We start from the raw sequence: 12,611 nt of genomic DNA, 5'->3' as shown, positions 1-12,611 counted from the left end.
CATTTATCATATGAGTACATTTATCATATTAGCACATTTATCATATGAGCACATTTATCATATTAGCACATTTATCATATGAGCACATTTATCATATTAGCACATTTATCATATTAGCACATTTATCATATGAGCACATTTATCATAAGAGCACATTTATTATATAAGCATATTTATCATATAAGCACATTTATCATATGAGTACATTTATCATAAGAGCACATTTATTATATAAGCACATTTATCATATGAGTACATTTATCATATGAGCACATTTATCATACGAGCACAAGAAAACCCAGAATTGTAAGGCAGCGGTGTAAGAGCAAGCTTTACATATTTATAGGACATTATCATTATTGATCATCTGCTGAAAGTCACTACCATGATTATAAACCTGTTAATGATCATATCTAAACAATTAAAATAAAGACTAACATTACAGTGTAATAATCATGTGTAATTTTCAATACAATGCATTATTTTTAATGACAATTTTCATATTTTCAGTCATTTTATTTTCTGTAATGAAACAGCATCCGTTCTGCTTCTTCATCTTGTATTTTCATATTTGTTGCATTATTTTTTAACAGTTAAACGACTGAAAAAACCCATCAGCTGTTCTACAGCCCCCTTGTTTTTCCTCTCTTCTCCAGCTTTCCTCAGATCCTCCAGGTTTGTCACCCATGCATCTTTTCCCTCCTCCTTCAGTCTGGGAATCAGGAACTCCAGATGATGAAGAGTGAAAGCGCTGTCGGCTTTTAATGCGATCTTAGAAAGACTCATGATGGTCATATAAGCTTCATTCAGCAGGTCGGACTTTTCTTCTTTAATCTTCTCCAGATTGCTCTTCAGATTTTCTTCTATTTCTGTGTTTTTCTCAGTCTCTTTCAGGCTACTTTCATATTGCTTCTTGGCATCTTCATATTTTTTTTTGTCACCACTGATTTCAGGCTTTTTACCAATAGGTTCATACTCCTGTTTGACCTGATCATATGTCATAGTGACATTCTTTGTCTTGGTCACATATTTCTTGTTCGCTCTGACGTGTTTGCTGTAATGACACTTACTTGTACACACAGTGCATTTTTTGTAATTATTCATGACTGAACACTTGAACAGTTGACTGGAACTGACCCACCAGCAGCCCCACTCATGGCAGTTTTCCTCACAGACGGAGCAGCAGGTGGCGTTGCTGTTCCACCACCATTCATTTTCAATGGGGACTTTTTCTTTGTAACTTTTCTTCACTGTAAACTGAAAGTTTTCACATCTCTTTATCTTGTCTCTGTTCTCTTCGACAGCTTTCTGAATCTGATTCAGTTCTTCAGTTTTTTTCTCCATCTCATTGATGCAGTCCCTCAGATTAGAGACACAGGCCTCGACTCGTGTTCGCTCTTTCAGAACATCTAATGTCATCTTAACACTTTTTCTGTTGTCTTCTTTCAGGAGTGTCAAGAACTGATTCATGCTTCTCTCTCCCATTTCCCATGATGATCTGTAGCTATGATCACATTGCTTTTCTCTTTTCTCTTTCTGTCTGTTGTTGAATAAGAAGTAAACAGGTTTGTTGTCCTTATCTTTTCTGCAGGTTATTTCTGCTTTATTAATGGCATTGAGGGCATTTGTTGGAGGTCCTCCTTCTGACTGTGTGAGTAGAAACACAACGTTGTTCTCTATATCTCTCCCAAACAGAGACAGAACTGAGTGAAATATGTAACGCTCTTTTCCAGAGAGACGATTCTGAGACGCCTTCATCACAAAACACACTGCATCAATAGAATGAACCCCATCCTCATGTGAAAATAATCTGAGCAGATACTCAGATACCTCTCTGTCTTTCTCGAATCCTTCAGTGTCTCCGTATCCTGGAGTATCAATGATGGTCAGAGATGTTGGGTTTTCTTTAACAAACGCCTCATAAACAGAGATATCACGTGTCTGGGATTGGGATTGATCTTAGTGTTGTTCTTCTTCTGTGATTTGATACCACTCTTGATCCTCAAACTTCACTCCCAGTAAGTGGTTGATCATGGTGTTGATGAGGGTGGTTTTCCCAGAGCCGGTTTCTCCCACCATCAGTATGACTTTGTTCTGCCTGTTTCTGTCTCTTTGCCCATATATCCACTGTCTGACCTTTCTGTCAGTTCCATCAATATATTTTCGCTCAGTGTTCAGCCGATAAAGCGCTGGAGGACCTGGTTTTAATAGTGTGGCATCATGATGGGCTCTACAAAAGAGATTTGATTTAGTATAAAGGTTAGGATTTCAGTCAGCTATTTATTAGTGTACAGTTGCTGTAATTGTATGCACTCTTACATGTTGTTGCAAATTTTGATGATTTGGCAACAACCCACCTAACAGATTTTTGTTATAATTTAGGACAAAATACAAGGTTTTTTATATACTTTTAAAGCCCTACTTGGACTTGCACCAAGAATTTATTTCTGAGCTTTTAAACTTATGTTGCACTCAGAGATCTCTCAGATCCCATGACAAGATCCCCCTGAAATTCACACTTAAAGGATTAAATCACTTCAAAATGATCATTTCCTGATAATTTACTCATCCCTATCAGTAGTAAGTAGGCTACAGTTAATGTCAAAATGATTTATGACTTTGACCTTTTGACAGGTTGAACTTCCGGGTCAGGGGTGGGACTTTCTGTATAATATAATGAAGTTGGGATAATATAATGTTTTGACAGAAGGTTTGGGTTTTGAAGTTGGTATAATTATGTTTTTGACAGAAGGTTTGGTATAATATAATGTTTTTAATGAAAACGCTTTTATTGTAGAAGATTTTTATCATTGAATTTAATGTAAAATAAGCTGTATACAAGACACCATTAGATATCGGATGTTTGCTGAGGTTGTGTTTGCCCTGTATTAAGTTTGTGTGGACGTTGACAACGTGCTTGAAAATGACATGTAGAATATGCATGATGGACAGAAAAGGATCTTGGAATGTGGTGAGGAAACCAACTGGAAAACTAGCTAAAGGTTGTTACCATTTTGGGAAAGCAGCTATGAATATATACTAGGTAAACTAAAAAACTGAAGTGGTCGGCTTTGTTAATGTAAATAAAGTCTTTCTGAAATCAAATGTTCCCTTTCAGTCGGTCACGTTGACGTACATCAGAACTGAACCGACGAATGGGATCTTACTTTAGAGACCAATCCTACTTCGAGTGTTTAAAAATGAGCCAATGAAATTTGGCATGCGATCCACGCATTCCACGCTCCGCCCCGCGGCACGGTTATAAAACAGGAAGTGGAATGGTAGATCAGCGCTTTCTACTTCGGAGCCGAGCAGTTGTTGCTGTTTTCTACGAAGAGTGTTGACTACGAGTCTTCAAACAAAGTGTGCTGAGAAACTGCCAGTGCGGGTGATAGGGCGCTTCAGCGAGAGACCGAGCAAAGTGACACTAAAAGAGCTTGTTGGTTAGGTGGGCGGTTTCCCATCCAAAACCTGTTGGTTCGCTGGGCGTTACACACACACAAACACTGAGAGCTCACACAGGCTTGCAGATCGTACTGTGCGGAGCCGCAGTCATCTCCCTGAGTGCTTCAGCACATAAAAGAGCAGTTTCCATTCACAAAAGAGCAACACGGTTTGACCCTGCGTCTTTTTCAAGATGTCATTCAAACCGTGTGTTTCTGGGTGCGGTCGATTTCTGTCTCCGCTTGACGGGCACGTTCGTTGTCTCACGTGTTTGGGCGCTCAGCACGCTGAGGCTGCATTCGTGGATGCGTCATGTTCTCTTTGCGGGAATATGACCATCGCAGTGCTACGGTCCAGACACCAGTACCTCAGAAGAGGTGGAGCGCCATCGTGCATCCCCCGATCTAGCGGTCCTCCAGCTGCAAAGCAGAGGGCTGCTACTTTGGCTGATGACATTGGTGGGGACCTGAGGGTGACGGTCAGGGCAAACCCGACGGGTCTTACGGCTCCTCGGGCCCCTCCCCCCTCCACTGTGCCGGTGGAGTTTCCGGAAGGGCACGCTGACCTCCCGCGTGGAGCGCCAGTCGTCTCTTTCGGGGCTCCGGCGGAAGATGAGATGTCGGTTGCTGCATCGGGGGATGAGCTAATGGGCTCCGAGGATGAAGACTCGGCTGCGTTGCCCCCTTCGGGTGTGACAGCGCCGCCCGAGTCCGACCCGGAGCTTACGGCTATGCTTGCCTGGGCCGCCGCAAATGTCGGGCTTGAGTGGAACCCTCCACCACGTCCTGAACCTTCGCGGTTGGATGATTGGTTTCTCGGGACGGCTCGCGCTGGTTCTCAGCGCCCCGCCCCGGTGCCATTCTTCCCGGAAGTGCATCAGGAGCTCACGAAGTCGTGGGCGGCGCCCTACAGCGCTTGCCTGCGATCGACTGACTCCTCCATCCTCACTACCCTCAGTGGTGGTGCGGCTAAGGGCTACGAGGGGATCCCTCCAGTCGGTTGGTTGCGATGCACCTTTGTCCTAAGACCGCTGTGGACTTGAGGCCCGCCCCGCGTCTCCCCTCCCGGGCGTGTAAGTTCTTGTCCGACTTGATGGGCAAGGCTTACACAGCCTGTGGGGAAGCCACATCAGCTTTGCATGCCATGGCGCAACTGCAGGTCCACCAGGCCAAAGCGCTCATGGAGCTGCACGAAGGTAGTTCTGACCAGGGTGAGCTCCCCAGTCTGCTCGTCGCTGAGGGCGTCCCCCGGCGTCCGCCTCCGCCTCCGCCCCTGCCAAGCCCAAGCAGCAGCCTCCACCCACGAAGCAGGGTGCCGGATGCAACGGGGCCGTCCAACCCGTCCAGGGTCCCGCCAAGCCTGCCGGCAAGCGTAAGGGGAAGCGGCCCTGAGACGGGCAGACCAGGGAGAACAGGAGCTGCATTGAGGGAGATGATGTCCGCATCCCTCCCCCACCCCCCGGAGGAGGACCGGGGGGTCTACACTGGTACACTAACACCTCTGCCGCTGGCTCTCCGGAGTCCAGCGGTACCCACCTTTTCACAAAAAGAGCAGTTTCCTCTTTCTCTGGGCCCCAAGAGGGTCAGGTTGGCAGTGTGCAACACCCACGGGCCTTGTCACTCATTTTCCCCCTCCCTTCGCCAGGGGGCAGCTGTGTGGGGCTCGAGGACGCCCCGGGCCTTCTCACCCACACGCTGCCTCTCCTTGGAACACTCAGTCAACACTCTGGACCGCCCTCAGCCCTCCCGAGTCGGGGCTGAGTGCTCCACCTCCCTGCCTTCGGGCAGTGGGCAGCAGAGTGGGCCTCGAGGACACCTCTGGGCCTTCTCACCCACTCCCTGTCCAAACCAGGAGTGTTCAGGCAACACTTCGGGCCACCTCCGGGCCTCCCGAGTCAGGCCAGAGCACTCCGCTTCGCTGCCCCACCCCGGGCACGTCTGTGGTGCCGTTGGTCCCACTTGTACGGTCTCTGGGGGCCTGGCTAGGTCTCTCTCTGGCTCATCCGTACCATCAGACTCGGCTACGCGATTCAGTTCGCGCGCCGGCCGCCCAAGAACAAGGGCATCCTCTTCACCTCTGTGCGAAGCAGCGATGCTCATGTCTTGAGGTCAGAGATCGAGGTCCTACTGGCGAAGGACGAGATCCGAGCCGGTTCCTCCAGCCGATATTAAGACGGGGTTCTACAGCCCCTACTTCATTGTGCCCAAGAAAGGGGGCGGGTTACGACCGATCCTGGACTTGCGAGTCCTGAACCGGGCCCTGCACAAGCTCCCGTTCAGGATGTTGACGCAGAAACGCATTTTTCAATGCATCCGTCCCCAGGATTTGTTTGCAGCGATCGACCTGAAGGACGCGTACTTCCATGTGTCTATTCTCCCTCGACACAGACCGTTCCTACGTTTTGTGTTCGAGGAGAAACCATATCAGTACAAGGTCCTGCCCTTCGGGCTGTCCCTGTCGCCCCGCGTCTTTACGAAGGTCGCGGAGGCAGCCATTGTTCCGCTCAGAGAACGCGGCGTTCGGATCCTCAACTACCTCGACAATTGGCTGATTCTAGCCCAGTTGAAGGACCAGTTGTGCGAACACAGGGACCTGGTGCTCAGTCACCTCAGCCGGTTGGGCCTTCGGGTCAACCGAGAGAAGAGCAAACTCTGTCCAGAGGATCTCTTATCTCGATATGTAGTTGGACTCGGTCAACCGGACTGCGCGCCTCACCGAGGAGCGAGTCCAGTCGGTGTTGAACTGCTTGAATATGTTCAAGAGCAGGACAGCGGTCCCACTGAAATTATTTCAGAGGCTCCTGGGGCATATGGCATCTGCAGCCGCGGTAACGCTGCTCGGATTGCTTCATATGAGAACGCTTCAACGCTGGCTCAATGGCCGAGTCCCGAGGTGGGCGTGGCAGAGCGGTCAGTACCGGGTTCCAGTGACTCCTTACTTCCGCCAAACCTTCATCCTGTGGTCCAACACTTCGTTTCTCCGGGCTGGTGTGCCCCTAGAACAAGTGTCCAGGCATGCTGTGCTGTTCACGGATGCCTCGGCCACCGGCTGGGGGGCCACATACAATGGGCATGCAGTTGCTGGTCTGTGGACGGGGCCGCAATTGCATTGGCATATCAATTGCCTCGAGTTACTGGCAGTACACTTGGCACTCCGCCGCCTCAAGGGGCCGCTACGTGGCAAGCATGTACTGGTCCGTACGGACAGCACCATGGCCGTTGCGTACATCAACCGTCTGGGTGGTCTACGCTCCCGTCGTCTGCCCCAACTCGCCCGCCACCTCCTCCTGTGGAGTCAGAAGCAGCTGAGGTCGCTTCGGGCCATTCATGTCCCTGGTGCGCTGAACCAGACAGCCGACGAGCTCTCTCGTCAGCCGAAACACCTCCGGGAGAGTGGCGACTCCACCCCCAGGCGGTCCAGCTGATATGGGACCAGTTTGGAGCCGCACAGGTAGACCTGTTTGCCTCTCCGGACTCGACCCATTGCCAGTGGTACTATTCCCTGACCGGGGGTACCCTCGGCACAGATGCACTGGCGCACAGCTGGCCCCGGGACCTACGCAAATATGCGTTTCCCCCAGTGAACCTTCTTGCACAGACTCTGTGCAAAGTACGACAGCTTGTGGTAGTCCATCTAGAACCTCCGTGTCCCATCCAGGGACCAGACATGAAGATTCCAGAGGTCTGGACGCGGGTGCCATAGGGTGCCCCGTCCCTGAGAAAGAAGTTCCTTCCTCAGGGGAATGGGCCAAGGAGGGGCTGTCGCGTGGAGTGTAAGTTCTGGGAACCAGGTCCGCTTCAGGGGGTCGGGCAGGAGGATCGGTTGGTTATAGAGACCAGCCTCTAGGCTAGTTCCCCTAGCAGAATATTTTGGTGCACGGTTATACCTCCTGAATATATCTGCTGGGGCCCTGTGTAACGTGGGAAAAGGTTACAGACTGCAGTTCAGTTTTCCACCACCAAGGTCATCGGTGTGGTCTGGACGGTGATGTGCCTAGCCCAGTGGCAGGTTATAGGGGGGTTGCGTCCCATTATAGATCTGAGGTACTTGGACCATTCACTCACTATCCCATTGTGAGCAGATCCGGTTCGAGGACTGGTTTGTCACAATAGATCTAAGGATGCATATTCCCCATCTCCATCTCTCCTGCCCACAGGAAGTTCCCGAGGTTCGCTTTCGGGCGAAGCGTACCAGTATCGGGTTATTCTGGTCGGCCTAGCTCTTTACTCTCACACCTTTACCAAGTGTATGGTTGCAGCTCTGTCTCCTCTCAGACTCCAGGGCACCCATATACTGAATTTTATCGACCACCGGCTCACAATGGCCCAGTCACGAGAAATGCCAGTTCGGCATTGAGATGTCGTTCTGGCCCATTTTTGGTGTTTGGGGTTTAGACTAAACGCAAGAAGAGCGTTGATGCCATCCCAGAGAACCATGTTCCTGAGAGGTGTATGGAGCTTGAGTATGATGTGGGCACAAAGGTCTCCTGCACATATCGAGTCCATACAGGTGATGGTCTCCAGAGAAAAACGAGGCAGCAGCCTCACTGTGAAGCAGTTTCAGAGACTGCTGGGGCTCATGGCAGCAGCATCCAACGTAAAACATTTTGGTCTGCTGCACATGAGACCCCTACAGTGGTTGCTGAAGACATGGGAGTTTTCCCTGAGGAGAAATGTATTCCCCGTATGATCAGAGTAACGCGGAGATGCCTTCGTTCCCTAGTTATATGGAAGAAACCCTGGTTTCTGTCCCAAGGTCCAGTGCTGGGAGTGTCATATTGTCGGAAATCCGTTTCAACAGACGCCTCCCTCACTGGTTGGGGCGCGGTCATGGACAGCCGCTTTGCGAGAGGTCTGTGGGAAGCCCAGCATTCTTCCTGGCACATCAACTGCCTAGAAAAACTGGAGGTCTACAAAGCTCCTTGAGGAGCTTTTTCCTGGATCTCGACAGCCACCATGTCCCAATACGATCCGACAACGAGGCTGTAGTATGGTATCTGAATTATCAGGGGGGCCTGAGGTCACGCCCTCTATGCAGACTGGCGCACCAGTTCCTCCTATGGTCTCAGGGGGGAACTGTCATCCCTCAGGGCGATGGACATCTCCGGGGACCGAAACCAGGGAGCAGACATCCTGTCAAGGCAGGAGCTGAGGCCCAGGGAGTGGCGGCTCCACCCAGAGGGGGTGGAGGCCATGTGTGAGAAGCAGTGGAAGTGGATTTGTTTGCCTCTCGAGTGATGTCCCACTGCCCACTGTGGTTTTTCTCTCACGCATTTTCTCTCACGCATCCTGGCTGGGAATTTGGAGCCTTGCGTCTGGCCCCTGAGGGGGCCAGGTATCTATCTAGAGGCCGGCCGGCCTGCCAGCAGATGTGATTGAGATGGCTCTGTCTTCAAGGAGACTGTACAGCCTTAAATGAAATGGGTTTTCTACTTGGCGTAGAGAGCGTTGACCCAGTTAACATCCCGGTGGCTTCAGTGCTGGAGTTCCTCCAAGAATGTTTCTCTGCGGGTCTTACCCCATCCACATTCAAGGTGTACGTGGCTGCCATTAGGGCTTTCCATGCTCCTGTGAGTAATGGGCTTTTGGGTAGGCACCATCTGGATGTACGGTTCCTCTGTGGGGCCTGGAAAATGAGGCCTGCGGCTCGGCCAGAGTTCCAACCAGGGATCTGGCAGTGCTAATTGAAGGATTGGCCCCCTCTAGTGTGGCAGGTCATTGGTTCTTCAGGTTTGTCATCCCCCGCCCCATGTGACGGCGGAAGAATATAACATGGTCAGACGTGTGGCTTTAGCTGTAGTGCATTTCTAGATTGCTACAAGGCCAAATTCAATTTTATTTTCATACAAATATTTCATACAAATAAATGTCTAATAACTTTACACAACTTTGAAGCTTATTATAGCTATTTTTAATTATAAAAAATATAATTTTGACTTTAGAGTGAACTGCCAAGTGTCTGCTTTCAAATGAGACCATAATTATGCTTTTAGTGCAAAGGATTCACAAACTGTATCTGTTTTAGTCTGAGTATACATTTCTTAGGATTTTTTCAAAAGTTGGGATACAGCTTAAAATAATGTATAATGTTCACTTATGTTTGGCATCTGAAGAGTTTCTGTTGTGTTGAAGTTTTGACCGTTACCATTGTGCAGAAGAGTAGCGCTTAGTCAGTTTGTGATATGAATACCTGCAAGTATTATGATTATTATTATGAAGAATGTTGCTTTGTTCAATGAGCTATAATTTAGCTAATTCCAGTAGTGCAATAACATGTTTGATTCTGCTTGTGCGTTTCTAGCTGCATACAGTTAACTGTAACATAAGTCAAATATAAACAGGTCATTTATTTACTCTAATTTATAACTTTATTTCAAAAGTCAACTTAAATTAAAGCACATTCCACTAATAATAATTAATTCATCATGTGTTATAAACTACTACTTATATTATTGTTACCATATTTTTTTTTTTAAGTAGAGTGCATAATATTGTTTACAGTGCAGTTAAGAGTAATGAAATTATGTTATTAAATTACAAAATCAATGTAATTGTTGTATTACTGAGGTAAAATGTTTTAATTATATTATTTACTAATCATATTAAAAGGAAATTACTTTGCATTTATAGAGTAATTTAAACCATGTTTATAATGAGTAACTTATAACAGTAAGCAATTACATTTCCAAAGTAACCTTCCTAGCACTGAGTGTGTGTGAGACTCAACACATTCTTTCTGTTGTGCGACTGTAGAATTTCTCTGAATTGCCATGAATTTAATTCCACTTACTGTCATTCCAATTCAAAACCACATTCAACTTCCTGTGGGGCGGAGCCAACTCAATTAAAATTCATGAATTGAACGGAGACCTCGCTGAAGTGTTTAAACCGTGTGTGTTATAACTAGCCCCACATTAGTCTGTGCCCCGCTCTCCCCTCCCTCATAGATAATGAAGATTATGACACTAACCTTTTGGAATCTGCATGTTGTTCTTCAGTCCGGTTAGACTCGGAGTTGCTCTTCACTCTGTTATAGTTTGACATGTTGCACGTCTCTGTAAGACATAATGTTTCAAATGGAATAAAATAGTTTGACATGTATGGCATTTGAATTGAAATTACTCATAGTCTATTGAAATTATGAAAATATCTATCTATCTATCCTCTCATAGCAGCCTAATTGGTTCCAAGCTACATTTACTAGTACATTATTAAAATAAAAAAGTTGTATTTGCCCACTTGTCGTTGTAGTTAGCCATGTATTTTATATAAATTTAATAAGTGCTCATACAAGGTTATATTTTATAAAATTCAATTGATTCACTTGCATAAATAGTGATAGTGAAATAGTGAAAATCTCTAAGCTCTGTTTTTTCTGATAATACTGTGTTTGACTTCGGCTGTGACTTTGACTAATCAAATTATGTATTACTTAATATTATATAAAATCTATATGTTTTATTACTTCAAGTATTAAAAATTAGTTCCTATTGTTTAGAGAATGTTTTTCTGACATCATGTATGTTGATGTTAGATGTATAAAACTGTGAAAACTTATAAACATGTTAAACATTTATTACATATTTAATTGAGCGAGTTAACATGAGTTAGACTGATTGGTACTGTGACAACAATATATAATAACATATATGAGAAATAAAATATATTCTAAATTATACATATTTTAAAAAAGAAAAGAAAATTGTCCTCACCGTGAGGAGTTTCTGTGCTTGAAGTTCTTGTGTTGATATTCTCTGCTGTCTGGTGCCGATACACACTCTCAGGCTCATTATATACCCAGCTGGGACTGTTGGAGGCGGAGACTAGGGGCGGGGTCTCTTGGCACCTCACGATTTGATTTGATTATGATTCAGAGGGCTGTGATGATAAAACAATTATCAATGCATATTTTTTTTCTATACAGAATTATATATTTTTTCTCACTTGGTACTTTTACAGCAAAGTATTTGTAATGACCAGTTATAAAATAACTTTCAATATCTTTTATTAATAATACAAATTGAAGTGATTTTACTAGCCAACATGAAGGTTACATTTGCCAGAATATGTCCCAACCTTCGCGGCCGGGATACAGAAAGACACAATGAGAGATCCAAGTGCAGGTATGTCATTTATTCAGGGAAAATCTAAAAGAGAAAACAGTCCATGCAGGGGTCAAAAACCAAAACATCAATCCAGAACATAAACTGACATGGACACAAAGCGAGAACAAGACTAGAGACGGACGTGAATATCAAACAAGGACTCGGTGCCACATACTAAGACAGACCGGTATAAATACACAGGGAGAGACAAACACTAATGGGGAATTTACTGAGTGCAATAATTACTGACCAGTGACAGCTGAGTGCAATGATTAGACAGAGACCGCGGGAAATGTAGTTCAAGTAGAGACAGACACCGTGGGGAAGGAGGACATCTAGTGGATACCCAACCGGGGAACACAACCCAGACACCGTGACACCAACATGGCAAAGAAGCAGCAGGAAAAGTGTCTGTAGCAGCATATTGTAGTAAATTAATACAGACTTCAGCATATTCTGGATCACTAACATAAAGTAATAATAACCAAAAACCTTATGCTGTGTGCAATGAGCAATAAAATCCTTCAGATGAAAAAATAAAATAAACATTTTGCTGTACCAAAGTCACAGCTTTTATACAAAAATATAGAATTTTGTACCAGAAGCTAATATAAAATGAATGTTTGTGGACTTCAGCATATTATGAATAACTAGTATCATAGAGCTGCTTTTATACACAAATAAATAATATTTTTTATATTATTTTTATATTAATTGTATATTAATATGTTTAGCCTATCACCAACACTACAGTAAAAAGGTATGTTAAGCCGGGTGCACACTGTGCGATTTTGGCCACAATTTGGCCGTCTGAGACAAATTTAGGAAATCCTAAAAGATTCCTCAGATCCTAGGCTAAAATCTGACGTCTTTGGTCGTTAGTTTGACATGTCCACCGGCAGCCGATTAATGAGCGCTGCGATCAAATTTTACCTCAGACGAAATTCTGGCAGTGTCAGAAGATTTGGCACACAATCCTGCAGTGTGACTTCTCCTACGACGACAGTCAAATATCTCGGTTTTTCAAGACAAACTATGACCAAAACGAGAGCTAGAGATTTCT

The 12,611-nt window shown here is 45.8% G+C and overlaps 1 pseudogene; it reads right to left on the bottom strand.

Annotated features, from left to right (window-relative positions):
* Nucleotides 1-260: 260 nt before the first annotated feature.
* Nucleotides 261-10,493, bottom strand: LOC137088086 (uncharacterized; annotated as a pseudogene).
* Nucleotides 10,494-12,611: the final 2,118 nt, after the last annotated feature.

This window comes from Pseudorasbora parva, chromosome 1, assembly GCF_024679245.1.
Source record: "Pseudorasbora parva isolate DD20220531a chromosome 1, ASM2467924v1, whole genome shotgun sequence".
Taxonomy (NCBI): domain Eukaryota; kingdom Metazoa; phylum Chordata; class Actinopteri; order Cypriniformes; family Gobionidae; genus Pseudorasbora; species Pseudorasbora parva.
Note: the sequence above shows the minus strand (reverse complement) of the source record. Positions and strands in the feature narration are given on the sequence as shown.